Source organism: Pongo pygmaeus, chromosome 3 (genome assembly GCF_028885625.2).
Source record: "Pongo pygmaeus isolate AG05252 chromosome 3, NHGRI_mPonPyg2-v2.0_pri, whole genome shotgun sequence".
Classification (NCBI taxonomy): Eukaryota; Metazoa; Chordata; class Mammalia; order Primates; family Hominidae; genus Pongo; species Pongo pygmaeus.
In genome coordinates, this window is record NC_072376.2 from 177,705,405 (window position 1) to 177,732,409 (window position 27,005).

The following is a 27,005-nucleotide window of genomic DNA, read 5'->3' on the forward strand; positions in this document are numbered from 1 at the left end:
CCTGACTCAGGAGCAGCCCACAACTGCAGCCAATGGCTGATATGCAGAACAAAATTCCAGCTGCCTCACCTAGAGCTGGAATGTCTGTGGGCTACCATTCAGGCCCCAGAACTCCTCACGGGCTCAGCCTGAAGCTAGTGTCCAGCTGAACTTGCATCCTTGTCTCTCTTCTTCCCGGACCCCTACTCTGCTTCCTTCACTTCCTTACAGGTTCCTCCTAGAAGAGCTGTCTTGAAATCACTTGCACAGAGTGCATTCTTAGTCTCAGCTTCTAGGGCATGTAAGATCCTGAGCTAAGCTTAGGGAACTGGCAAAGCATGGGACCTAAAAGAGAGGAGAGGGAAATTTTTGCAAAATTTGATATTGCAAATCAAGAAAAAATAGCATTTAAGCCCTGGTCATGGAGAAAAATTAGAATTTTTCTTTTTTTTTAGAGGTTCACATTGTTTTTATATTTTAAATGGCTTTGGGCAGGGCACCTAATCTCTTGAGTGCTTAGTTACATTACATGTCTTAAGCACTGTTAGTAGAAAAGGGTATTTATTGCATACACCAATTTGTTTTCCATTTATTTAAAGATGTATGCCTCTGTGAATTCATGGATGAAAAAACATATATAAATCACAAAGTTTACAAATTTAACTATGCAAATCTCGTAACTACAAATGAATCTTCCCAAAGAAGTGATGTGATAAATTGTTGCTAGGTGACAATTCTTTGTCTACTGAAGGCATCTTGCACTTGGCCACTCTAGGAGCAAACTCTAGTTCAGGGAGGGAGGTGAGGGAGACTCTCATATTTTCTACATATTAAAGGAGGTCAGGCTACTTCCAGGATCCAGTCAGAACCGTGAGCTTATCTTATTTCTTGAAACCTATATTAGAGGCAGAGAAAACCCAAAACCTTGGCAGCAGGCTTCTGATTAACCACAGAACTGTTCACATTTAGGTAACCCCCTTCCTTGAGTCATATCTCTTGTTTTTTACAACCCAGAGTTATACCTGTCTAAGCTCATATCTCATGTTTTAGGCAGCTATTTGCCCATGCAAGGCACACTCTAGCCATAAAAGTGACATCTTCCTTGTTCTCATTCTGCATCTTCTATGATTCTGCACTCATCTCTGCTCCTCCTCCATTCGTTCCTCTCCCCTGTCTCCTCACAGGAACTTCTATGGATGGATAATCCATTTGGGTATATCCAAGGATAACTGGCCAGCAATGGCTCATTCTCCAGCATCCAAATGCCTCACAATATTGTGATCCTAGGCAATGTCCTCAATGTATCCCTTAAAATAGAATAAGATAAACAGAACACAAGAGAAGCCACCATACAAGCAGGAGGCTTTCTACTGCCAAGATTCCAAATAGATTAAGCCTGTCAATTCTGCCACCTTTGCTCTAGGTACTGTGAGCTCCCAATGGGATGAAAGGTGAGATGCTTCCTTGAACTGCTCAATTGACCTCATCCCATCAACTGATGTTTCTTATTAGGGGAATACTAGCTTTAAAAATACCCTCTGTTCATGTAGCAATTATTAGAGCTCTAGAAACAGGGTCAAAATTCTTTTCATGTTATAACTATATCTACTGCTAGCTATCATTTATTGCACACATACAATGTGACAGGCACAATGCCAGATACTTTTGGAGTCATAATTTTTCATCCTTATCGTAGCTTGCAGAGGTACGTATTATCCATTCTGCAAATGAAGGAATTGTGGTTTAAAAAGGGTAAGATATTAAGTGCCAAATCTGAATATAATCCTATGTGGATCTGTCTTCCAAGTCTTTATCCTATTACCCTCCTTTTTATTGTCTTCTAACTTCTCACTAGACAGCTTAACAACTATCCATTTGCATAGCCCCCTCTACTAGTTATCTATTGCTGCATAACAACCTTACTGGCTTAAAACATTTATTATCTCACAGTTTCCACTGGTCAGGAGACTTGCTACGGCTTATCTGGCACCATTGCTCAGAGTCTTAAAATCTGCAATCAGGGTGTCAGCTGGCCTTTGTTCCTTTCTGGAGCTTGGTGTCCTCTCCCAAGCTGTAGGAAAAACTAATTTCCTTGCACCTGTAGGGCTGAGAGTCCCAGCTTTTTACTGGCTGTTGGCTGAAAGTTGCTCTCATCTCCAAAAGGACTTCGCATGGCCCTTTTCATAGGTGTTCACAACATGGCTATTGGCTTCTTGAAGGGCAGCAGTAGTCCCCCCTCTCCAATGTGCTATGATGGAGTTTTATGTAATGTAACCTAAGCAAAGGCATGACATTTTACCACCTTTGCTATATTCTATTTGTTAGAAGCAAGTCACAGGTCCCACCTACACTCAAGGGGAGGGAATCATTCAGGGGCATGAATTATTTTGAGTCACTTTAGGGTGTTTCTGCCATACTCCCTTGGTAAAGATCTCACAGAGCTGCAGATGATTCTCACTGCAGCTGTTACTTCCAGCTGCCATTTTCCTCCCCCATCTATAAAGTGGGGAGGTTGTTATTCATCTGCTTTGCTGGGGCAGGGTGACAATTTGGCCATAAAATGCTTTGATACCCAGAATGAAAGGCTCTTTATAAAGCCAAAGTGTGTTTTTTCCCCAAAGAGAAAAATATAGAAAGAAGTCATCTGTTGCTAGGGAAACCACAACCTTTCACTATGCTTATTTAGAAAAAAAGACATATTCAAGACTCTTCACTGTAGGAACAGAGATTGTGCTTTATGTTGGTAAGAATAAACAAAGAAGAAAAATATCATTCTTCTCAAATGAAAAAAAAATCCATTATCTTGTGTCTTGCTAAAAATATTTTATTCTCCACAGTTCAATTTGAAATTCACAGTCCCCCCCGCCTCTGCCGTTTTCATCCTGCTTCATATGAAATTCCCTTTGAAGTCAGCAGAACCTTTGGGTCTGAACGAAACATGAGAAGCTGAAAGAAGACTGGGCAAACTAGCAAAAACCCATGCCAATATGGCATGGCTAAGAGGCTATGGGATCTCTCCCTTCTGTCCACATTGCGCCTGGGCACTAAGTCAAGAAAGAGTTTCAGAAAAATTTTTTTTTAATACTCACACTTAGTACATCACCAGACTCCTTGTACTATTGCTTAAATGATCACATTTTTTGTACAGATACTGTGGTTCAATTCTTAGTTTTAAAAAAGCAGTTCTATTTTCTGGTGTCTGAAATTTTAGTTAAAATGGGTTGATACAGTTTGACTCTAAAGACCGCCTTCACAGTCCCTTTAGCTCCAAGTCTTTTTCTTTGTCACATAGTAGGATGCTTTCTCTTCAAGTGCCCTGGTGAGCACGTCACTGAGCACAGGCTTCCAATCTGCTTGGCCAAACCACCACTGTCTCCCGAGGAAATTCTATTTAGAATCTCTTCAGGGATGTTTTGTTTGTGAAAGTGTGGAGGAGACACAGGATGAAAGGAGGAGATAAGAAAACTCGAATTTTCTGACCTGGAGAAATACTGTTAAGAGTGACATTTGTATGGAGATGTGAATCCTGTTTGGCCTCCTGAAAACCTGCTGGAACTGTGGAGGGCATCACTTAAAGTCAAAAACTGAAAAGACATCTGGAAATTGAGGAGGATGTTATTTTGGGTTGGCTTTTGTGTATAGTCTATATACCACTGATTCTTCTGCTCTTAGTTGTTGTTGGACAAATACACAAAGTGGATTTTATGTCTTTTCTCCCTAGGTAAGAAGCTATTCGAGGTTGTTTCCACCCACTCCTTCAAAAGGCCCACGATCAGGAAGGAGCTGGGAAGATAGGCAAGGACTCATGAATCCAAGTCATCCAAAACCCATCTGCTGAGCAACCAGTTCATTGTAGAGAGTTAGCACGCAAGTGAGCTACCGATTATTAACTAATAAAAGGATCATTATTATAGTTCTAATTGTCTCAAATATCCCTTTCACATATATATATTTCACAAATATATATATATTTCACAAATTATATATATGTATATACATATTTGCTCTGTGAGTCTGGATGGGACAATATTTTATTCATTATTGTGGTGCTTACATTAAAGCTTGTTAATTCAAGCTGTTAAGCTCCCTGTAGGAAAAATCTCAAATGATTGCAGTCATATTTAAAACTGATCTTATGCTGAGAATCACATACAAATAAATATCAGTAAAAATGCATTTTTATTTCAAGATAAAATCAACAAGTAATATTAAAAACAGTAGTTTGCATCACTATTTTGTCATAGCCATGTGTATTATACCAAGAAAAGACTGTACTAATTAGATTTCTAATTATCATTCAACTTCAACAGGACAACAAGGTTTAAATTCATAACTTTCTATAGGAAAAAGCCATTTTAAACTCTGAATTTCCCTGCCAAGGAAATTTTACATGGGGTCATATGCATGAATTACTGAAGACTCTGCAGAAAATTTTATCTAGGGAATATAAAAAGGATGAGGATTTTTTAAATGTGAACATGTCACTGTACTCCAATTATACCAAACTAATTTTCAATATTATTATACTAATAACTTAAGAATCAAATATTTTGGTTAGAAGCAAGGAGTGAAAATGCTAATATTCTTCTAATTATAAGTTATGGGCAGCATAATTTGTTGCTAATAGCACCAGACACTTTTGTTGGTATTCAGTAGTAAAAGAAAAAAATTAAAACCACTCAGTTTGACATAGCTGCATACCAATAAGGCATAGCTGTTTTTAAGGTCTTCTTCAAAAGTGAACCTGACAAGCTACTCAAGAAATATTTACCACATTCTCTGCCTTATAGGTTTGCATGTTGCTGGGAGATAAAAGGCATCAAAAGGTAAATAAAATGGGCAGGAAGAACGAGAATAATTGGAAACACTTAACTGTAGTTAGCCTGTTCTGCCTGAATGTAACAGTATAGTGGGTTGCAGTGGCAAATTGACCCAAGAAACTTATTTGAGACTATCAGCTCACTATTTTAGATAGATTCACAGCCGATGTTACACTTGGGAGAAGTGGTTTCATAAACTAGAAAAGACAATTCTTGATTTTTAAAAATTTGCTCAGTTTGAGAAAAATATATCTTTAAACCAAAATAAGTTTAATGCTAGTTTGCACAGAAGCATATTTCTTCTTTTCAAAAATGGTTGGCAGTTGAAACAGTCATTAGATTATTTGGAAATCATTTAATTACCTTGAAGGAGGTATCAAGCCGTTGGCATGAGCTGCAGATTTAGCTGTGCTAAGACATAGAAATAAGATTCATTGATCAAGTTTCTTAGCCAGCCTATTCTAATGGTTAATAATAATGTCTATTCCTGATCGCCTCCACACTGCTGCCTATGCAGTTGCCTTGAAAATATCTTCAATAGAAATGAACAATTAAAAAGTGGAGTCTTCACTTCAGCAGCACTTACACTAAAACTGAAACATACAGAGAAGTTTTTCATGGTCCCTGTGCAAAGGATGACATGCACATTTGTGAAGTGTTCTATATTTTTATCGAATTGTTTGTGACACAGAGGATAAATGCTTTAGGTGATGGATACTCCATTCACCCTGAAGTGATTATTACACATGCTTGTATTAAACTATCACATATACCCCATAATTATATATACTATGTATCCATAAAATTAAAAATTAATTAAATGGTAGAGAAGTTTCTAACATCAGATTAGAGACTTTACTAATCTTTTTCATTGGCCCAATAATTTTATATGATTAGTCATTAACCAGTAGATTAATGTAATTACAGATTTATTGTCTCTGCCTTGTTTTGCATTGTGGAAGATGTGCAGAGATGACACCAGACTTGTATTTTTCAAATCCCACACTTATTTCACATTAATATAAATTCAGATGTAACACTTTACAATTGAAAGGGATCTTTGCAATCAACAAATGGTAGATCTGAGATTCAGAGGGGCAAAGCTATTTGTCTCAAGTCATAAAGAGAGACAGTGTGGGACCTGAAGCAAAACTGACGATTTCCTGGTTCCTAGCCCAGTGCATTTACAGTGCACCTCCAAGGCATTAGAATTTTCAAAAATTGTGTCAAGTAGATATAAAATTATTATATTTTGATTTTCAGGACTCTGTGAATTTCCATAGGATATTTCCATTTTCCAAAGAATTTTGGAAGCCTAAGTTAACACCTGCTCCTTTTAAGTAAATGAAAAACATCTTTATTCTTTAATAAATTCTCCTTGCTCCCACTATAAGTGCCAAACAAAAGTACACGAGCTGTCAGTATCTCTATTAAAAAAAAAAAAACATGAAATGGTTTTAAAAGTCTTATTAGGGAAGTGATAAACTGAACTACCACCAAGGTTTGGCTCTATTTTCTCCTCTTGGATGTAATTGGTTCCTTATTTTCAAAGTTTGAATCTTTCACATTCTTGCAGATGCTACGCTATACAGAAACATTTTAAAACTGACCCTGAAGATTAAGCAGTGATTAAGCACCAGGAAGATTAAGCAATGATTTGAACATTTTTTACTAAGTTTAGTATATTTGAAATGAAACAAAAAATACATTTGGTTAGAACTCTGTCTCTTCAGTGAATTGTTTTAATAACAATGCTAGTTCCAGTGAGTTTTGAGTGCACTTAGAAGAGTGTGCAAATACACACCAAAATTATGCAATAGCCCATGGTCACTTGGAGCTAAGTGGATAGTGCCAATGCCAAGAATTCCAGCCTGTATTTTACCCTGAAATCACAAACTCATTTGACAGTTAGAACGTGAGTTCAAGTGTGCCTTGGCAGATAGACAATCTGGCACATGGTTTGCAAGAAATTATACTGGGCAGAATCACTAGATGGAACAGAAGAGTGGTTAGCCTAATTTCTACTTTGACTTCTTGATAAAGAGTAAGTTCTTTCAGGAATTACATTTTAAGAACTGTACTGTTTGGCCCTGACAGCCTCAGGCCAAGTTGTTTTAGCTGCAAATTCCAGCTACCATCTGACTCAAACTTGCTCAGTTTTAGCCTTTTGCATGCCCAGTAACTATGCATCTCTACATCCTCATTCAATATGACTCTGATTGCAGTTAGGTGCATGGGGACTGAAGTAATATAGAATCAAGGAAAACAACTTGCAAAGCTAGGGGTTTGGAAATCTTCAAAGCTCCAAACACTTGACTACTCAAATGTCTTTTGTCGTTGTTGCTGTGTTTTTTCTGTTACCTGCTGATCATATCTATGACACAATATTTGTGGCTTTTAATTCTGAAAAATAAGGCTTTTTAAAAATGAGTAGAGTTTGATGGAAGGGACACTTTCTTCTCAATTTGGTCACCTTGATTTTGCCACTTAGTTTAATACAAGAAGAATGTACCTCAAATTTGAAGTTCGCTGTCTCATTTCAACGGAATAACAATTCTCTGGAGTGACTTCACAAAGTGGGGAAAGGCTAAGTGAGAGACATCCCAGGGGCCCACATTCCCACCATAGAATCATGAAGTCCTGGCCACGGAAGAGCCCCTCCCCCAAGCCTCCCAACCCATGAAACTAACACAGGGAGCTTCTAGGAGGCTGTGGAACAGAACTGCTCCAGGGGGGGAGCTCAGGCTGAGTCCCACACCCTTTCTGAGACCTGTCTTAGACCTAATGTGGCCACAGCAGGGCACCATTTTCAAACCTAGCCTTTGGCAGACTGCACTGGGGCACAGCAGTGTGGGAATCGAGGTATTATAGAAATTTGGGCTATTGCTGCTGCAACTGGGCGTAACCTTGGAGCAGTCATGCAGTTGGGGCTGAGAAGCAAGTGAGATGTGGGCTACAGCTGCTGGTGATGGGAAGCAAGCATTACTGGGAGTGAGACTCTGATGCCAGTGCAAATTGCCACTGGAACTTAGTTGTAAGCTAGGCAAGGGCTCTAGCAGCTGGGGTTGAAGCACAAGCTATGAAAAGGTTATCACCACCAGGGCTAGGGGGCAAGCCCCACTGGCACTAGAACATGAGAGGGATACGCATTCCCCACTTGCCAGCCCGGGCTATGGCCATTGGGGTCAGCCCCACTCTCCCCAATGGCAGGGCCTCAGCACAGCTGCTATTGCCCCTCACTTGAGCACTCTGCTTGTGACCTGAGTATTACCCTATCCCTGCCCACCATGGCTGGTACCTAATCTCACCACTGGGGTGGTTGTAGGGAGGTTCTGAGCATAAGCCTGCAAAGCCCAGCTTTATTCTCCTCTTGGATAGAGCACATAGCCTGCACTCCTGGGGATTGCCAAACCCAATCCACCATGTTGGGCACTTGAGCACTCTTCTCAGGGGCCTGAGGCTGGGCCTAAACTCCCAGCTATTACCATCTCAGCTGATAACTACCTGCAAGCACCACCCATGGGCCTGGAGACTTGCCCACCCAGCTAATTGCAGTCACTGCCAACATCATTGTACATCACTTGGGACCCAGAGAATTATCCTGCCAATGCTACTGTCATTGCCCACACCACACTGGCTTCCTAAGGCCAGGTAACTCACCCACCTACCTGGTCCATGGCTGCTATAATTGGCGTCTGAGCAAGCCATCTGGAGACCCAAGAATCTGCCCACTGGTAACTACTAACAATGTGACCAGTGGAAACTCCCATGAGGCACAAGGACAGGCATGCTTAGTCCACTGTTACCACCACGGGGGACTGAAGACTGGCCCACGTGGCATTTCTGTCCTCAGCACAACCTCACCATAGTCTCTGCTAGTAACCACACCCTAACCCACTAAGGAAATCACAGACACCACTGATGCTGTTTATGCCCCCCCAAAATCCTACAGAGATTATACTCTATACTACTGCACATACCCAGAATCAAAGTGAAAGTGCCCTGGCCAACCAATGTCATATCCATATCTTCAGGAAAAGGACTTCCCCTATGAACATAAATTCAAAAACAGGAAAAAGTGACTGTTATAGCAGATGCACAAACATCAATGTAAGGACACAGGAAACACAAAGAAGCAAGAAAATATGACACTTCCAAAGGAACACAATAATTCTCCAGCAATAGATCTTAACCAGAAAGAAATTCTGGTTAAGAATTTATTGTTTATCTTCAAGATAAATAATTCAAAATATTGACTTAAGTTCGGTGAGATACAAAATAATTCAGAAAAAATACAGGTAAATCAAAAAAACAATTCAGAATATGAATGAGAAATTTAGCAAAGACATACATATTTTTTAAAAAGAATCAAATGGAAATTCTGGAACTAAGGAATTCATTAAAAAACAAAACACATGAAAACTTCAATGATAGACTAGATTAAGCAGAAGAAAGGACCTCAGAACTTGAAGACAGGATTTTTGGAAATCATCTATCTAGAAAAAAAAATAAAGAAAAAAGACAAAAGAATGAGCAAAACCTTCATGATATTTAGGATAACATAAGCAAAAGAATATTTGAATTATTGGTATCCATGAGAGCAAAGAGAAAATTAAAGTATTATAAAAGTTATTTAGTAAATTAATAGATGAAAACTTTCTGAGTCAAACAAGACATTTAGACATTTGGATACAGGAAATTCAGAGATCCCCCAGGCAGGTAAAATGCAAAAAGGACTTCTCCATGCCACATCATGATTAGACTTTCTAAAGTCAAAAGATAAAGAGTGAATCCTAAAAACAGAAAGTAAAAAGCATCTAGTTGTTTATAAAGGAAACCACATCAGGTAACAGTGGATTTCGCAGCAGAAACTGTATAGACCAGAAGAGAATGGGATGATATATTCAGTGCTGAAAGAAAAAAAAAAGACTGATAGTTATGAATACTACATCCAGCAAAATTATCCTTCCTAAATGAAGAAAAAGTAATACTCTTTTCCAGACAAGCAAATGCTGAGGGAATTGATTATCACTATACTGGTCCAACAAGAATGCTCAAGAAATCCTAAACCTGGAAGTAAAAGGATGACATCTACCATCACAAAAACACATGAAAGTATGAACCTCACTGGTAAAGCAATCACAGAGAGGAGAAAAAAGGTACTCAAATGGTTCTACTACAGAAGTCCACCAAATCACAACAATAAGCAATAAAAGGGAAAAAAAGGAACAAAGAATGTACAAAATAACCAGAAAACATGGACAATATGACAGGAATAGAGTCTCACATATCAATAACCTTGAATATAAATGGATTAAATTTTCTACTTAAAAGATAGAATAGATGAATGAATTCTAAAACTTATCCAAGTATATACTCCTTATAGGAAACTCATATTACCAGTAAAGACACATGTAGACTGAAAGTAAAGTGATAGAACAAGATATTCTATGCAAATGGAAACCAAAAACAAGCAGGAGTAGCTACACTTATGTCAGATAAAATAGACTTTAAATCAAAACTAGTAAAAAAAAGAAAAAGAAGGTCACTATATAATGATAAAGCGATCGATCCAGCAGAAGTGCATAACAATTTCAAATATATATGCATGCAACACAGGAGTACCCAGATTTATAAAACAAATATTACTAGATGTAATGAGAGATAAATTGCAATATGATAATAGTGAGGAACGTCACCATCCCTTTCTCAGAGTCAGACATTATCTAAACAGAAAACAAAGAAAAAATGGATTTAAACTGAACTTTACACCGAATGAACTGAACAGACATTTACAGAACATTCTATCCAACAACTGCAGAAGATATATTTTTTTCATCAGCACATGGACATTCTCCAGATTAGACCATAGGTCAGGTCAAAAAACAACTCTCAAAAAAATTTTTTTAATTGGAATAATATTAAATATTTTTTTCAGACCACAGTGAAATAAAGCTAAAAATTAACACCAAGAGAAACTTTAGAACTATACATGGAAATTAAGCAACATGTTCCTGAATGACCATTGAGTCAATGAAGAAATTAAGATAGAAATCAAAAATTCTTAAAACAAATGAAAATGGAAACATAACATACCAAAACCTGTGGGACACAGCAAAAGCTAAGAGGGAAGTTTATAGCAGTAAATGCATACATCAAAAAATAGAAAGATTACAAATTAATGATCTAACAATGCACCGCATGGAACTAGAAAAGCAAGAACAAATCAAACTCCAAATTAGCAGAATAAAAAAAATAAAGATAACAATAGAATTAAATGAAATAGAGACTTAAAAAATACAAAAGATCAATGATGAGAAGTTTTTTTCTTTGGAAAAGTAAACAAGATTGATCAAACACTAGCTAGTCTAAGAAGAAAGAAAACTCAAACAAACTCAAAAATAAAAAAGAAGACATTACAACTATGTGCCATGAACATCTATTTGCTGACAAACTGGAAACCTAGAGGAAACTGATAAATTTCTGAAGACACAAAACCTACTAACATTGAATCAGGAAGAAATAGAAAACCTGTACAGACCAATAATGAGCAACAAGATTGAATCAGTAGTAAAGTTCTCCCAACAAAGAAAAGCCCAGGACCAGATGAATTCACAGCAAATTCTATCAAATGTACAAAGAAGAACTAATACCAGTCATTCTGAAACTATTCCAAAAAATTGAAGAGGAAAGAATTCCCCCTAACTCATACTGCAAGGCCAGCATCAACCTGATACCAAAGCCTGACCAGGACATCCACACACTCACACATACACCCTACAGGCCAATATCCCTGATGAACACAGACATAAAAATCCTTACCCAAATACTAGCAAACTGAATCCAGCAGCACATCAAAAAGTTAATTTACTGCAGTCAAGTGAGTTTCATCCCAGGGATGCAAGGATGGATCAACACATGCAAATCAATAAATGTGATTCACCACATCCACAGATGAAGAACAAAAACTACATGATCACCTCAATAGATGCAGAGTGTTTGAGAAAACTCAACATTCCTTCATGACAAAACTCTCAACAAACTAGGCATAGAAGGATCATACCTCAAAATAATAAATAGGCTTATATGACAAACCCATATCTAACATCATACTGAATGGAGAACAGTTGAAGGCTTTTTCTCTAAGAACCAGAACAAAATAAGAATGCCCACTTTCACCGCTCCTATTCCACATAGTACTGAAAGTTCCAGCTAGAGGAATCAGATAAGAGAAAGAAATAACAGGCATCCAAATTGGAAAAGAAGAAGTCAAACTGTCCTTCTTTGTTTATGATATGATTTTGTATCAGAAAAACCTAGCATCTCCACCCAAAACTCCTAGATTTGATAAATGAATGCAGTAAAGTTGCAGGATTTAAAATCAGTGTACAAAAATCAGTAGTGATTCTATACAGCAATAATGGTCTAGCCAAGAAAGAAATATCTAAAAAAATTAAAGTCCTAGAAATAAATCTAACCAAGGAGGTGAAAAAGCCCATGCTCATCAGAAGAATTAATTTTCTTAAATATCATTAATGCCCATATTCCCCAAAGGAATCTACAGATTCAATACAATCCCTATCAAAATACCAATGACATTCTTTACAAGGTAAGAAAAACAATTCTAAAATTCATATGGAACCAAAAAAGAGCCTTAATAGCAAAAAGAAACAAACTGTAGGCATCACATTACCTGACTTCAAAATATAGTAAAAGGCTATAGTAACCAAAATTGCATGGTATTGGTATAAAAATAGACACATAGACCAATTGCACAGAATAGAGAACCGAGAAGTAAAGCAACTTATTTACAACCAACTCATCTTCAACAAAACTGATGGGAACTTATACTGGGGAAAGGACACCCTTTTCAATAAATAGTGCTGGCAAAATTTGATAGTTGCATGAAGAAGAATGAAACTATGACTCACCATATACAAAAGTTAAATCAAGAGAGATTAAAGACTTAAACATTAGACTTGAAACTATAAAAATTCTTGAAGAAAACCTAGGGAAAGCTCTCCTGGACATTGGTCTAGGCAGAGTTTATAACTAGGACCTCAGAAGCACAGGCAACAACAAAAAAAATAAACAAATGGGACTTAATTAAACCAAAAACTTCCTGCACAGCCAAAGAAATAATTGATAGAGTGAAAAGGCAACCTGTTGAAAGGGAGAAAATATCTGCAAACTATTCATCTGACAGGTGACCAATATTCAGAATATACAAGGAACTCAAACCACTCTGCAGGAAAAATAGCAAACAATCCCATTAAAAGTAGACAAAGATATGAGTAGACATTTTGCAAAAGAAGACATACAAATGGCCAACAGGCATATGAAGAAATGTTCAGTGTCACTAATCACCACAAAAATGCAAATCAAAACCACAAAAGAGATAATCATGTTCCAGTCAGAATGGCTATTTTAAAAAATACAAAAAATATACAAAATATACAAAAAATATACAAATACATAAAAATTACAAAAAATAATGAATGTTGGCAAGGATGCAGAGAAAAGGGGTCTCTTATACACTGTTGGTGGGAATGTTAACTAGTATAGCCACTAGGGAAAACAGTGGGAAAATTCCTCACAAATCTAAAAATAGAATTGCCACTTAATCCAGTAATCTCACTGCTGGATATCTACCTCCCAAAAAAGAAATTAATATACCAAAGGGATACCCTGCACTTGCATGTTTATTGCAGCACTATTCACAACAGCAAAAACATGGAATCAACCTAAGTGTCCAACAATGGAAGAATAGATTTTTTAAATGTGATATATATATATGCATACAATGGAATAGTATTCATCCATAAAAAAGAATGAAGTCATGTAATTGGTGGCAACATGGATGGAACTGGAGGTTATCATCTTAAATGAAATAAGTCAGGCCCAAAAAGACAAATATCACATGTTCCCACTTATATGTAGGAGCTAAAAGACTTGGTCACACAAAGGTAGAGAGAGGAAAGATAGATAACAAAAACTATGAAAGGTGAGTGAGGGGGGAGAAGGGAGGATGAAGGCAAAGGTGTTAAAAGGTACAAATATACAGTTTGATAGAAGGAATAAATTTAATGTCTGATAGCACAGTAGGGTGACTATAGTTAACAAAAATGCATTGTACTCAGGTGACAAACATCCTTGGCTTGATCACTATGTATTTCATATATGTAACAACATTTCATATGTATCATATAAATTTGTATAAATAAGTAATTCTCCTTGCTTGTTTTTGTGATTTCTCAGTGTTGGAGTACTTTTTCTCGAAGGGCTAGGTAGTAAATAATTTAAGCTTTCCAGGCCATGTCATTTCTGTCATAACTACTCAACTCTGTTGCTGTAGTGCAGAAATAGCCACTGACAATAAGTAGACAAATGAGCACAGCTGTCTAGTATGACTTTATTTACAAAATCATGTGGTGAGCTGGATTTGATCTTCACACTATGATTAGGTAAACTCTAGGTGATAGTAAATTATATGACTTGAAAAAATAATGCTTAAAAAAATCCTAAGCTTTAAAGTCATTTTGCTGGACTCTTGGGAGAAGGATTCCATAAAATGAGTTTTGTAAAAACAGCTATTTGTAAGTTTATTTCAATTTATGGTATATACGGAGATATATTAAAGTTACTTGGTGTGAACCAAAGGAAAAAAAATCTACCATTATTCTTTTCATTTAACAAATTATAAGGGAGTCTAAGAATAACTCTTGCAGATATTACAAAATAAATGGAACTGATTTGTCAATGCCAAAAGCTAGAAGTGATCAATTTAGATCACGACAGTATGGAAGTCTGCTAAATGTAATGAATTATCCAGCTCATTAATTTAGGATTTGGCTAGTGTTGTGAGAACATCTCTAGTTATTGATACTCTCATTTGCATTTTGGTGAATATAAAGATAACTTTTCATTAGAACTGACCTCTAAGATCTTGAAAAAAGCATTCCCAGGCAAGATGGATGAATAGGAACAGCTCCGGTCTGCAACTCACAGTGAGACCAACTCAGAGGGCAGGTCCAACTGAGGTACCTGGTTCATCTCACTGGGACTGGTTAGACAGTGGGTGCAGCCCACAGAGGGCTAGTAGAAGCAGAGTGGGGCATTGTCTCACCCAGGAAGCACAAGGGGCCAAGGAACTCCCTCCCCTAGCTAAGGGGAGCCATGAGGGACCGTGCCATGAGGGACAGTGCTACCTGGCCCAGATACTATGCTTTTCTCATGGTGTTCACAACCCACAGACCAGGAGATTCCCTCATGTGCCTACACCACCAGGGCCCTGAGATTCAAGCACAAAACTGGGAGGCTGTTTGGGCAGACACCAAGCTGGCTGCAGGAGTTTTTTTTTCCTACCCATGGCACCTGAAAAGTCAGTGAGAGAGAACCATTCACCCTCCTGGAAAAGGGGCTAAAGCCAGGGAGCCAAGCATTCTTGTTCAGTGGGTCCCACCCCCACAGAGCCCAGCAAGCTAAGATCCACTGGCTCGAAATTCTCACTACCAGCACAGCAGTCTGAAGTTGACCTGAGACGATCAAGGTTGGTAGGGGGAGGGACGTCTGCCATTACTGAGGCTTGAATAGGTGGATTTCCCCTCACAGTGTAAACAAAGCCACCAGGAAGTTCAGACTGGGCGGAGCCCACCACAGCACCACAAAGCCACTGTAGCCAGACTGCCTCTCTAGCTTCCTCCTCTCTGGGCAGGGCATCTCTGAAAAAATGGCAGCAGCCCCAGTCAGGGGCTTACAGATAAAACTACCATCTCCCTGGGACAGAGCACCTGGGGGAAGGGGCGGCTGTGGGCATAAATTAAGCAGACTTAAACATTCCTAACTGCCGGCTCTGAAGAGAGCAGCAGATCTCCCGGCACAGTGCTCAAGCTCTGCTGAGGGACAGACTTCCTCCTCAAGTGGGTCCCTGACCCCCGTGCCTCCTGATGGGGAGACACGGCCCAGTAGGGGTGGACAGACACCTCATAGAGGAGAGCCCTGACTGGCATCTGGCAGGTGTCCCTCTGGGATGAAGCTTCCAGAAGAAGAAACAGGCAGCAATCTTTGCTGTTCTGCAGCCTCTGCTAGTAATACCCAGGCAAACAGGGTCTAGAGTGGACCCCCAGCAAACTCCAGCAGACCTGCAGAAGAGAGGCCTGTTAGAACAAAAACTAACAAACAGAAAGCAATAGCATCAACACCAACAAAAAGGATGACCATGCAATAACTCCATCTGAAGATCACCAGCAGCAAATACCAAAGGTAGATAAATCCACGAAGATGAGGAAAATCAAGTGCAAAAAGGCTGAAAATTCCAAAAACCAGAATGCCTCTTCTCCTCCAAAGGATCACAACTCCTTGCCAAAACTGGTTGGAGAATGAGTTTGATGAATTGACAGAAATAGGCTTCAGAAGGTGGGTAATAACAAAATCCTCCGAGCTAAAGGAGCATGTTCTAACTCAAGGCAAGGAAGCTAATAACCTCAATAAAAGGTGAGAGGAATTGCTGACTAGAATAACCAGTTTAGAGAAGAACATAAATGACCTGATGGAGCTGAAAAACACAGCTCGAGAACTTCGTGAAGCATACACAAGTATCAATAGCTGAAACAATCAAGCAGAAAAAAGGATATGAGAGATTGAAGATCAACTTAACTAAATAAAGTGTGAAGACAAGATTAGAAAAAAAAATGAAAAGGAATGAACGAAGCCTCCAAGAAATATGGGACTATGTGAAAAGACCAAACCTGAATTTGATTGGTGTACCAGAAAGTGACAGGGAGAATGGAAACAAGTTGGAAAACACTCTTCAGGATATTATCCAGGAGAAATTCCCCAACATAGCAAGACAGGCCACCATTTAAATTCAGGAAATACAGACAACACCACAAAGATACTCCTCAAGAAGAGCAACCCCAAGACACATAAGCAGCAGATTCACCAAGGTAGAAATGAAGGAAAAAATGTTAAGGGCAGTCAGAGAAAGGTTGAGTTACCCACAAAGGGAAGTCATTCAGACTAACAGCAGATCTCTCTGCAGAAACCCTACAAGCCAGAAGAGAGTGGGGGCCAATATTCAGCATGCTTAAAGAACAGAATTTTCAACCCAGAATTTCCTATCCAGCCAAACTAAGCTTCGTAAGTAAAGGAGAAATAAAATCCTTTACAGACAAGCAAAGACTGAGAGATTTGGTCACCACCAGGCCTGCCTTACAAGAGCTCCTGAAGGAAGCATTAAACATGGAAAGGAAAACCAGTACCAGTCACTGCAAAAACAAACCAAAATGTAAAGACCATCAACATTATAAAGAAACTGCATCAACTAATGGGCAAAATAACCAGCTAGCATCATAATGACAGGATCAAATTCACACATAACAATATTAAACTTAAATGTAAATGGGCTAAATGTCCCAATTAAAAGGCACAGACTGGGAAATTGGATAAAGAATCCAGACTCATCAGTGTGCTATATTCAGGAGACCCATCTCATGGGGAAAGACACACATAGGCTCAAAATAAAAAGATGGAGGAAGACTTGCCAAGCAAATGGAAAGCAAAAAAAAAGCAGGGGTTGCAATCCTCATCTCTGATAAAAGAGACTTTAAACCAACAAAGATCAAAAAAGACAAAGAAAGGCATTACATAATGGTAAAGGGATCAATGCGACAAGAAGAGCTAACTATCCTAAATATATATGCACCCAATACAGGGGCACCCAGATTCATAAAGCAAGTTCTTAGAGAACTACAAAGAGACGTAGACTCCCACACAATAGTAATGGGAGACTTTAACATGCCACTGTCAATATTAGGCAGATCAATGAGACAGAAAGTTGACAAAGATATTCACAACTTGAACTCAGCTCTGGACCAAGTGGACCTAATAGACATCTACAGAACCCTCCACCCCAAATCAACAGAATATACATTTTCCTCAGCACCATATCGCACTTATTCTAAAATCGCCCACATGATTGCAAGTAAAACACTCCTCAGCAAATGCAAAAGAACAGAAATCATAACAAACAGTGTCTCAGACCACAATGCAATCAAATCAGAACTCAGGATTAAAAAACTCACTCAAAACCACACAACTACAAGGAAACTGAACAACCTGCTCCTGAATGACTACTGGGTAAATAACAAAATGAAGGCAGAAATAAGGAAGTTCTTTGAAACTAATGAGAACAAAGACACAACGAACCAGAATCTCTGGGACACTGCTAAAGCAGTGTTAAGAGGGAAATTTATAGCACTAAATGCCCACAAGAGAAAGCAGGAAAGATCTAAAATTGACACCCAAACATCACAATTAAAAGAACCTGAGAAGCAAGAGCAAACACATTCAAAAGCGAGCAGAAAGCAAGAAATAACTAAGATCAGGGTAGAACTGAAGGAGATAGAGACACAAAAAAAACCCTTCAAAAAATCAATGAATCCAGGAGCTGGTTTTTTTAAAAGATCAACAAAATTGATAGACCGCTAGCAAGAGTAATAAAGAAAAAAAGAGAGAAGAATCAAATAGACACAATCAAAAACGATAAAGAGGAGATCACCGCTGATTCCACAGAAATACAAACTACCATCAGAGAATACTATAAACACCTCTATGCAAATAAACTAGAAAATCTAGAAGAAATGGATAAGTTCCTGGACACATACACCCTCCCAAGACTAAACCAGGACAAAGTCAAATCCCTTAAGAGACTAATAATAAGTTCTGAAATTGAGGCAGTAATAGCCTACCAACCAAAAAAAAAGCCCAGGACCAAAAGGATTCACAGCCAAATTCTACCAGGGATACAAAGAGGAGCTGATAATATTCTTTCTGAGACTATTCCAATCAGTAGAAAAAGAGGGACTCCTCCCAAACTCATTTTATGAGGCATCATCCCCATACCAAAACCTGGCAGAGACACAACAAAAAAGAAAATTTCAGGCCAATATCCCTGTTGAACATCAATGCAAAAATCCTCAATAAAATACTTGCAAACCAAATCCAGCAGCACATCAAAAAGCTTATCCACCATGATCAAGTTGGCTTCATCTCTGGGATGCGAGGCTGGTTCAACATATACAAATCAATAAACATAATCCATCACATAAATAGAACCAATGACAAAAACTACAAGATTATCTCAAGAGATGCAGAAAAGGCCTTCAATAAAATTCAATGCCCCTTCATGTTAAAAACTCTCAATAAACTAGGTATTGATAGAACATATCTCAAAATAATAAGAGCTATTTATGACAAACCTACAGCCAATATCATACTGAATGGGCAAAAGCAGGAAGCATTCCCTTTGAAAACCAGCACAAGAAAAGGATGTCTTCTCTCACCATTTCTATTCAACATAGTATTGGAAGCTCTGGCCAGGGCAATCAGGCAAGAGAAAGAAATAATGGGTATTCAAACAGGAAGAGAGGAAGTCAAATTATCTGTGTTTGCAGATGACATGATTGTATATTTAGAAAACCCCATCGTCTCAGCCCAAAAACTCCTTAAGCTTGTAAGCAACTTCAGCAAAGTCTCCAGATACAAAATCAATGTACAAAAATCACAAGCATTCCTATACATCAATAATAGACAAACAGAGAGCCAAATCATGAGCAAACTCCCATTCATAATTGCCACAAAGAGAATAGAATACCTAGTAATACAACTTACAAGGGATGTGAAGGACCTCTTCAAGGAGAACTACAAACCACCACTCAAGGAAATAAGAGAGGACACAAACAAATGGAAAAACTTTCCATGCTCATGGCTAGGAAGAATTAATATATTGTGAAAATAGCCATACTGCCCAAAGTAATTTATAGATTCAATGCTATCCCCATCAAGCTACCACTGACTTTTTTCACAGAATTAGAAAGAACAAAGCTGTAGGTATCATGCTACCTGACTTCAAATAAGTTGCTACAAAGAGAATACAATTGCTACAAAGAGAATAAAATACCTAGGAATACATGATATAATACATGATACAATACAAGGCTACAGTAACTAAAACAGCATGGTACTTGTACCAAAACAGATATATAGACCAATGGAACAAAACATAGGCCTCTGAAATGACAACATACATCTTTGACAAACCTGACCAAAAAAAAGCAATGGGGAAAGGATTCTCTATTTAATAAACGTGTTGGGAAAACTGGCCAACTATATGCAGAAAGCTGAAACTGGATCCCTTCCTTACACCTTATACAAAAATTAACTCAAGATGGATTAAAGATTTAAATGTAAGACCTAAAGCCATAAAAACCCTAGAAGAAAACCTAGGCAGTACCATTCAGGACATAGGCATGAACAAGGACTTCATGACTGAAACACCAAAAGCAATGGCAACAAAAGCCAAAATTGACAAATGGGATCTAATTAAACTAAAGAGCTTCTGCACAGCAAAAGAAACTATCATCAGAGTGAACAGGCAACCTACAGAATGGGAGAAAATTTTTGTAATCTATCCATCTGACAAAGGGCTAATATCCAGAATCTACAAGTAATTTAAATTTACAAGAATAAAGCAAACAACCCCATCAAAAAGTGGGCGAAGGATATGAACAGACACTTTTCAAAAGACGACATTTATGCGGCCAACAAGCTTATGAAAAAAAGTTCATCATCACTGGTCATTACAGAAATGCAGATCAAAACCACAGTGAGATACCATCTCACACCAGTTAGAATGGGGATCATTACAAAGTCAGGAAACAACAGATGCTGGAGAGGATGTGGGGAAATAGGAACGCTTTTACACTGTTGGTGGGAGTGTAAATTAGTTCAACCATTGTGGAAGACAGTGTGGTGATTCCTCAAGGATCTAGAACTAGAAATACCATTTGACCCAGCCATCCCATTACTGGGTATATACCCAAAGGATTATAAATCATTCTACTCTAATGACACATGCACATGTATGTTTATTGCAGCACTATTGACAATAGCATAGACTTGGAACCAACCCAAATGTCCATCAATGTTAGACTGGATAAAGAAATTGTGGCACATATATATCATGGAATACTATGCAGCTATAAAAAAAATGAGTTCATGTCCTTTGCAGGGACATGAATGAAGCTAGAAACCATCATTCTCAGCAAACTAACACAGGAACAGAAAACAAAACACTGCATGTTCTCACTCACAAGTGGGAGTTAAACTATAAAAACATATGGGCACAGAGAGGGGAACATCACACACCGAGGCCTGTTGGGGGGTGGGGAGCAAGGGGAGGGATAGCGTTGGGAGAAATACCTAATGTAGATGACGAGTTGATGGGTGCAACAAACCACCATGGCATGTGTATACTTATGTAACAAACCTGCACGTTCGGCACATGTATCCAAGAACTTAAAGTATAATAATAATTTAAAAAAAAAACAAACTTATTCTTTGCTGCCTGTGCTTTTGCAGTCCTATCCAAAGGAAATCTTTGTTCAGACCAAGGCCATGGAGCTTTCCCCTTATGTTTTTTATAATAGTTCTACAATTTCAGGTCTTACACAGTCCATTTGAGTGGATTTTTGTATATGGTGTGATAAGAGAGTCTAACTTCATTTTTCTACATGTGGATATTCAGTTTTCTCAATACCCATTATTGAAGAAACTATCCTTTCCACATTGTGTGTTCTTGGTATTGTAGCATCCACAGTATATAAGGAACTCAAACAACCCAATAATAAAAAAACAAATAACCTGATTTGAAAATGGGCTAAAGACCTGAATAAACATTTCTCAAAATATATATAAATGGCCAATAAGTATTTGAAAAAAATGCTCGACATCCCTAATCATCAGGGAAATGCAAATTAAATCCACAGTGAGATATCTCATACCTGTTAGCATGGCAACTACCAAAAAGATGAATGCTAACACTTGTTGGTGAGGATGTGGAGAAAAGGGAATCTTTGTACATTGCTAGTGGGAATGTGAATTAGTACATCCTGGGAAACAGTATGAAGGTTCCTCAAAAAATTAAAAATAGAACTACCATATGATCCAGCAATTCTACTACTGGATATATACCTGAAGGAAATGAAATTGGTGTGTTGAAGAGGTATCTGCCTTCCCGTGTTCATTTCATTACAACATTATCCACAAGATAGGGAATTAAGTATTTGTCAACAGATGAATGAACAAAAAGAAAGTGCTGTCATTTACAATAACATGGATTAACCTGGAGAACATTAAAGAAAGACAAGCACCATATGATCTCACTTATATGTGGAGTGTAAAAAAGTTCCAAGTCATATAAACAGAGAGTAAAATAGTAATTGCCAGTGGCTGGAGGATGGGGGGATTGGAAAGATAGTAGTCAAAAGACCCAAAATTTGAGTTATATAGGAGGAATAAGTTTAAGGGATCTATTGCATATCATAGTGACTACAGTTAAAAATAGACTATATATTGGAAAATTGCTGATAGTAGATAATAAGTATTCTCACCACACAAAAATGCTAAGTACGTGAGGAATGGATATGTTAATTAGCTTGATTTAGCCATTCCACAATATAAACATATATCAAAACATTATGTTGTATTCCATAAATATATACATTTCTTCTCCGTCAATTTAAGTAAATGAATAAATATTTTAAAATTAAAACATTTTTTAAAACTTTATCTCCTAAAAATAATCAAATTCAAATATCTCTATCATAAATCAGCAACCTTTTTCACAGCTCCCTTTGCCTTGTCATTAGTGACCAATTCTTTCATAGAGCTCATGTACAAGAGAGAGGGGACAGGGCATTAGTTTAAAAAAAAAAAAAAGATTTGGGGGGGGGATTGATCTGTTCACTCCTCATTTAAATAAGCAGCCGCTCCAAGGCTGCAGGAATATTTCAAGGCTGAAGGAACTCAAACTTTGCTCTTTCAGAGGAAGCTGATGCTGACACTTTTATGTGGCACAATAGAGGATCTGCACCCTTCTTAAAGCCTCCTGCTGTTGGTTTATAGAGACCCCACTGTGTCCACCAGGCCTATACTGGACCCCAGAGCAGCAGTTCATGCCATAGCTTCTGGATGGAGTTGTCATTCAGGAAAAGGGGTGAGTTTCTTCCCTGGATTTGACAAAAAGAGAGGGAGAAGGGCATGATGGGGGAGGGGGGGAACAGAAAGAGTGTGACTTTGAATTTGGCAGCCAAAGAATGTAATCTACTTTTGTTCTCAGCTATGAGAAATCTCCTTTTGACACTTCCAACTTAGCCTTGGACAAGGTGCTAATCATTAGCTGTGTCAAGAGCAGAGGAAAAGACATATCTACATCACATTTTACATCATCAAGTACATGTAACAGCGGTGAGGAAATTATATCTTTTTCAGAACATTCCCAGTACATTCTGCCACATGAAATCAATTTTAAAACTTTATTTAGTGTCTACTATATATCAAGCATTGTATAAAATTTTACAAATATTATTTCATTTAAAATTTAAGGCAGTTACCTGAGATGATATTTTATTCCCATTTTACGCATGAAACAGAGGATCAAAGAAAAATAATTGTAGCTTATTCAAAGTCATGTAGGTAATAAGCACTGGGTATGAACTGCATATTCTCTCTCTCTGCCCCTTCTCTCTATCTCCCTCTCTACCTCTCTGTTCCTTCCTCCCATTCTTGCTCTTCTCAATATACCTCCGAAGCTTCTGAGTTGTGTCATTTTTGTCCTAATGTGCATACCACATTCTACTGCAGTGTTAGAATACTGTCACCATGAAATTATAACAAACTCAGATGAGGCTACTCTTTGACCAAGTAAGACTTCAAATCAAGGACATAGACAGTAGGCCAGCAGGCAGAATGTAGTCGGAAGACCTGCCTTGTTTTAGCAACATGATGCTTCATTTGATTTTTTAATGGTTTTAGGCAGGTTGTCCACTTGCCAGTTTTTACATTCTACCACACCCTTCTGATTCACACTCGTGTTCTCCACACACCCTCTTCCAACACAGCTTCTGAAGACATTCGAGCTTGGAACCCCCGCTTATGATCAATCATGCAACCACCAGTCCTTCAGTTTGTCTGACTTAAAATCATTTTCTATTCCTACTGAGAAAACAAGCTCTCAGTTGGAAGACAATATGGTAAGTCTAAGAAAGAAATACACATGGAAGCATCTCAAATAAATGTTTGGGTAGGGAGAATTTAGACTTAAAACCAAAAACCAACATAGCTTCTTAAATAAGAACAACTGAGTAAACGTGAACACTACACCAACTGTTAAAGGTTAAACCTGCAACAAATTTACAAGAAAAAAACAAACAACCCCATCAAAAAGTGGGCGAAGGATATGAACAGACACTTCTCAAAAGAAGACATTTATGCAGCCAAAAAACACATGAAAAAATGCTCACCATCACTGGCCATCAGAGAAATGCAAATCTAAACCACAATGAGATACCATCTCACACCAGTTAGAATGGCAATCATTCAAAAGTCAGGAAACAACAGGTGCTGGAGAGGATGTGGAGAAATAGGAACACTTTTACACTGTTGGTGGTACTGTAAACTAGTTCAACCTTTGTGGAAGTCAGTGTGGCGATTCCTCAGGGATCTAGAACTAGAAATTCCATTTGACCCAGCCATCCCATTACTGGGTATATACCCAAAGGACTATAAATCATGCTGCTATAAAGACACATGCACACGTATGTTTATTGCGGCATTATTCACAATAGCAAAGACTTGGAACCAACCCAAATGTCCAACAATGATAGACTGGATTAAGAAAATGTGGCACATATACACCATGGAATACTATGCAGCCATAAAAAATGATGAGTTCATGTCCTTTGTAGGGACATGGATGAAATTGGAAATCATCATTCTCAGTAAACTATCACAAGAACAAAAAACCAAACACCGCATATTCTCACTCATAGGTGGGAATTGAACAATGAGAACACATGGACACAGGAAGGGGAACATCACACTTCTGGGACTGTTGCGGGGTAGGGGGAGGGGGAGGGATAGCATTGGGAGATATACCTAATGCTAGATGACGAGTTGGTGGGTGCAGCGCACCAGCATGGCACATGTATACATATGTAACTTACCTGCACATTGCGCACATGTACCATAAAACCTAAAGTATAATAATAATAATTATTATTATTATTATAAAAATAAATAAATAAATAAAGGTTAAACCTGTATCCAAGTCACAAACATCAAAGGCAGGCAACACAACTAAAATTATTAATTTGATCTTACCTTTGCTTGGTGTAAGATGTGGGGTGTCTTAATATTTAGATCTATCTCTGCATGACAGTTCAGATTCATGTGCAAGAATAATTCAAATCTTCCAGCAGGTTAAACCAGATGTAAAAAACATCCTCTGTCTAGATTTGGAGTGAAACAGCCCTGCTTATAGTGATGTCTGGTTGAACCTCTGACCGACAGACAGAGAGAACTCTTCAGATGTTGAGTATCTCTCAACATTCAGTAGCTAGACTATCTGCAGCAAGATCATTTGCCAAAACACAGATTCCTAGGTTCCCCAGGCCATCTCAATTGGAGTCTCAAAGTATGATTCTGGACTATGTTTTTCAACAAATGCCATCATATAATTTTGTGATCACTTAAACTTGGAAAACACTAATTTAGATTTATGCCATAGGTCCTCCTATCTCATCTCATTGTTCTTGACTTCCATCCTTCTTGGAACATTAGTTTTTTCCAGATTCCTCTTATTTAGCAGAATCTCAGGTACACACTCTTTCTGGCTGGTTCTATCTTATTGCTGCCCAATCATTAGCATAACAACATGATTATATTTTATAATTGCTTATACTCTCCATTCTCTGGACTCATATTCAAATAACTAACTGCCCTGTTAAGTTGTCAGGAGCAGTACCTATGAGTATAGAAGATACAAACTGGGATGCTTTAAATAGCTATTCCTTATAAAATGGTGGAAGAAAACAATTTCCAAACTAAACAAAGGAAAGTCATTTGACAAATAAAATAGATCGGCACAGACACTAAATAAATAGTTTGCTCACCTCTGAGAAAACAAAACAACAACTCGATTGAGTTTTGCGCCTGCCAACTTTTAAACCTTTATAAACAGTAATTTATTTTATGGTTTACTCCATTGAATACCTACAATAAACAAGCAAACTATAGCATTACATTTGCCCGGCTTTCCTATCATGGCCATAGAATAAATGAGCTGTTGGGCTGCCATGTATATATCTTTCTAAAATAGATTGAAAATATATGTAAATAATTCTGTCTCCTGAGCTTAGGCAGCATGCAAAGATGCTTAAGAATGATCACAATAATGCAAAATTCATGACAACTCATTTGCTATAATAGCAACTCTGAGTCACAATGAAGAATTTAAGGATACCTATGAGAAGGAATTTCCGTAGGAGAGTAACCTATGAGTACAAAATCTTCAAAGTAACAAAGTTCTCTGTTAACTTCAATAGCATAAGCGCAATGCTGTCACTTCCTCCTAGGCAGCCAATTGTACTGCAGGCCTCTCCGGGGATCTGAAATACACTGAGTTTGCTAAACATGGCATTTTGTGAAAGTCTCAAAATTGTTGTGAATCCCCAATGGCAGTGAAAAGGTTGTGTATTTTCCCAAAGTCACATCCCATTAGAACACACACCATTCCACATCAGTTGAACAAATACTGACTCTGCAAACAAAACAAACAATGATAAAGAATGACAGTATGTAGAGAAGCAAAATATCTAATTTAAAGAATAGGATTCAACCCTTTTAGAGGGTAACTTGAAAGGAGCATTCAAAATTTTAGATACATATGTCTTTTGATCTCATAATTCTTTTTGAAATGTACTAGCACTACGGAATAACAGATCAATTAAAGATGCATATACAAAGCCATTCATTTCAGCATGATTTGCAATAAAAACACCTTGAAACATTTTAAACTTCCATCAACACAAAATAGTTTAAATAAAGTATGGTATGTATTCTGTTGTGTGACCTTTTTTAAAAAGCAACATTATATGTGTTGATTGGAAAGATATCAAATAAGAAAAAGTTCATTGCAAAGTATTACCATATTACGTATATACTTGTGTATAAAAGAATAATAGACATATGTATATAATGCTTACACATGTATTTAAAATGGCTTAAAAGAGTTACCCATGATTATCTCTGGAGTTGCAAATTAGGGACCTGAAAGACTTGGGAGCTTTCACTTACTATTTCACATCT

The 27,005-nt window shown here is 37.8% G+C and overlaps 1 non-coding gene and 1 pseudogene across 1 annotated transcript; both read left to right on the forward strand.

Moving 5' to 3' along the window:
• The window catches only part of LOC129034626 (syncytin-1-like), a 74,442-nt pseudogene that overhangs the window by 21,922 nt on the left and 25,515 nt on the right, over positions 1–27,005 (forward strand).
• Positions 5,363–5,469, forward strand: LOC129035913 (U6 spliceosomal RNA). Its single transcript, XR_008502402.1, has one exon. It is a non-coding gene; the product is annotated as a U6 spliceosomal RNA (small nuclear RNA).